The sequence below is a fragment of the Fukomys damarensis genome, unplaced genomic scaffold (genome assembly GCF_012274545.1).
Source record: "Fukomys damarensis isolate Sample0158 unplaced genomic scaffold, DMR_v1.0_HiC HiC_scaffold_20, whole genome shotgun sequence".
Taxonomy (NCBI): domain Eukaryota; kingdom Metazoa; phylum Chordata; class Mammalia; order Rodentia; family Bathyergidae; genus Fukomys; species Fukomys damarensis.
The window spans coordinates 6,259,058-6,262,763 of record NW_022900932.1 but is presented as its reverse complement, the minus strand read 5'-3'; positions in this window follow the sequence as shown (position 1 = coordinate 6,262,763).

Sequence of the window (3,706 nt, the reverse complement as noted above, 5' to 3'; positions counted from 1 at the left end):
AAAAAAAAAAAAAAAAAAAAAAAAAAAAAAATGACCACTAAACTAGCATTGCAGGAAATACTCAAGGGGATCCTAGACAAGCAGCACCAAAAATCCAAAATGAAAGCTTACATCTAACCAGGAGCGTAGTTAAACAAAAAGAAAAGAAGAAAGAAATCAGCACTGGACATATAACGCAAGGACAGGATCCAGTAAACACAGTTACAATAATATCTCTCAGTTTCAGGGGTCTCAACTCCCCAGACAGAAGGCAGAGGCTGGCAGGTTGGATCAGAAAACAAAATACAACCGTATATGACCTGCAGGAGACCCACCTCACCCAAAAAGAAGCTCACAGACTAAGGTGAAAGAAGGAAAACAATATCTTATGCAACCAGAGCCCCAAAGCAAGCAGAAGTGGGTTCTTATTTTCAAACACAGCAGACATCAAGCCAAAAATAGTCAGAAGAGACAAAGATGGCCACTCCGTGCTTCCAATGAGAACAATTCAACAGGCAGGGATAACAGGAAGCTATAAAAGTCTATGCACTGAAGATTGGTGCATCCAACTTCATAAGACAAAAGCTGCTGGAAAAAAAAGAACAAAGAGACACCAATACAATCATTGTGGGGAAGGTCAACACACACTCTCACAATTAGGTCAAAACATTAACGCAGAAATATCAGAGTAAAACCACACCTCTGAACAGACAGACTCAAAAGATGTCTACAGAGTATTTCATCCAACAACAACGGAATACACATTATATCGTGAGCTGTCAAGGATGCCCAGTAAATACACAAGAATTGAAATAATTACTTCTCTACTACCAGACCACAGAGCAATGAAGTTTGAATTCAACAGCAAAAGAAACCCCAGAAATTACATAAACACATAGAGATTAAACAATTTATTACTGACTAATCAATGGAGCAGAGAAGCCAGCGAAGAAATAAAAAAGTTTTGAACGAAGTTCTACAGATTAAAACAGAAATATTGAACTGCTAGAAGATAAAGGAGGGCAAAGTCTGGCAGACACAGGTGTCATGAGGACTTTCCGAACAGAACCCAGTAGCACAAGAAATAACACCAAGAACCAACAAATAGGATTACATCAAATTAAAAAGCTTCTGCGAGCCAGGCGTGGTGGCTCACACCTGTAATCCCAGCACTCGGGAGGCTGAGGCAGGAGGATCGCTGTGGGTTCGAGACCAGCCTGGGCTACGTAGTGAGTTCCAGGTCAGTCTCAACTACATAGTGAGACCCTGTCTCAAAAAAAAAAGCTTCTGCAGAGTGAAGAGACAACTTCAGAATGTTAAAAGGTTTTGCCAGCTACTCCTCAGACAGAGGACTAATATTCAGAATATATAAAGAGCTAGAAACAAAATTAGACTCCCTAAAATAGAAGACCCAACCAAAAAAAACGGGCAGTTGAATGGATACATCTCAGAAGATGTAGAAATGGCCTATAAATACATTTAAAACGTTCAGCTGGGCATGATGGTGCCTGCCAGTAATCCCAAAAGGCAGAGGCAGGAGGATCACTGTGAATCAGAGGCCAGTCTGAGCTACATAGTGAGCTCAAGGACAGCCTGGGCTGTATATCAAGATCCTGTCTCAAAAAGTAAAAAAACAAAAACAAAGGAGGTAGGACCTTAGGCAAATGGGAAGAGGATATGGGGACAGCAGGTATGGAGGAAAGGAAGGTAAAAGGGACTGAGATGCTAAGTGTATGTGCACCAACTCTGCAAAATAGATGGATTCATTATAGATTGGAAAATGCACTAATAAAACAATGGAGAGAGGGCCGGGGATTTAGCTCCGTGGCACTGTGCCTGCCTCGAAAGCACAAGGTCCTGAGTTCGATTCCCTGGTATCCTGTCCACCCAGAAATTGAACCAGTTTCTTGGGAGACAGGAGAGCTTTTAGCCCTATGTCGAATCTTTTAGCTCCTTTCGTTGTTGTTGTTGTTGGTTTGGTTTTTTGAGACAGGCTCTCACTATGTAGTTGAGACTGCCCTGGTACTTACTGTGTAGTCCAGGCTGGTCTCGAACTCACAGCAATCCTCCTGCCTCAGCCTCCTGAGTGCTGGGATTACAGCCATGCGCCACCACGCCCAGCTACTCCTTTTTGTTCTTATTACTGCACAGCTACATCATTGGAAGTGGGAAAATACTTGGTTTAAAACAAAGGAATAAACACAGATTCCCTTCAGAGCATGGTTCTGATTAAGCAGATACATGCCCTTTTGTCCAACTTCCAATACTCCTTTCTTCCTCAAGCTTCTATATGCTGGCTGGAGCTCCAGCTGCCACCTTGGACCACGAGGCAGCTCTGGAGAGAAGGGAGTGTGGGAATCAGAGACTTACTGACCTTTGAATCCCATGAATGCTTTGCCTTTACAAAAAATAAATAATATTAAACAATGAATTTTTAATTTCCTAAATGACAAACTCTTGCTAGACATTTTTTTAGACAATGCTAAGTATTTTGGCTACACGGATTAACTTTAATGATTATATTAAGCATTATGGTATTTAACAAGGCTGATAAATTACTCATAGAAAATAAAAGCAAATTGGTATACATTTTTAAGCCATTCTGTTTTTCTAGAAAAGATTAGTGACAACCTGAGTGTTTAGTATCCTAGAAAATAAGTTATTGTAAAATTTAAAAATGAATGAAAATCAACCAGTAGCATGCAAGACCATAGGTCTAAATAAGCTATTGTAAAACTTAAAAATGAATGAAAATCAACCAGTAGCATGCAAAACCATAGGTTCTGCATTACACAGTTTATTTGAGAGAATTTAAAACTTATTAGCTTGGTTTTATAAAGTTTGCATTCTTAGGTATAAATCTTGAGGATTCTTTGCATTTATATAAAACTCAAAATGGCATTTTATGAGCTTGCAAACAAAGTAAACCAGGCTTAAATTACCCCATATTTTTTTTTATTCCAACGTTATTTTATTTCATAGACTAGTTCCACGATAAGAGAAATGAGTTAGGTCATTATCATCTTTAAGAGAGATTTTGCTATGTTAAAGATGACCCAATGCTGTTTTAAGAGTTTTAAAAACTGCCTCGTCTATAGATATTCAAATTTAATTCTTTTCTAAAAAATTTTTTTAAACCAGGGATTGAACTCAGGTTCTTGCGCTTGCAAAGCAGGCGGCAGAACCACTGAGCCAAATCCCCGACCTCTTTTCTAAATTTTAATAGTTAATTCATCCAACTTTACTCTAGTGTCAGTTTTTAAATTGTACACTCTTGCTGCGCATGGTGGCGCATGCCTATAATACCAGCACTCGGGAGGCTGAGGCAGGAGGATCACTGCGAGTTCAAAAGCAGCCTGGGCTACATTGTGAGTTCCAGGTCAGTCTCAACTCCATAGTGAGACCCTGTCTCAAAAAACCAATAATAATAATAATAATAATAACAATAATAAAATAAATTGTACACTCTCTCTGAGACACATCGGGGTGTCTGGGGAAGAGCTGTTCATGGTGTGAAGAGCCAGCTTTTCCTGTCAGCAACGCTGTTATGCATTTAGAAATGTTCTCATGGAGATGCGGAGGGAAAGTGTGATAAATAAATAAAGAACAGAACGATGGGCTTCAACTGCAGAGGCGATCTTTGAGCTTCATATGCATTTATCTCACAGATACTTATCCAAGGCGGCCTACTAAGCACTGGGTAGGGTGCCAAGGTCTAGAAACCCTA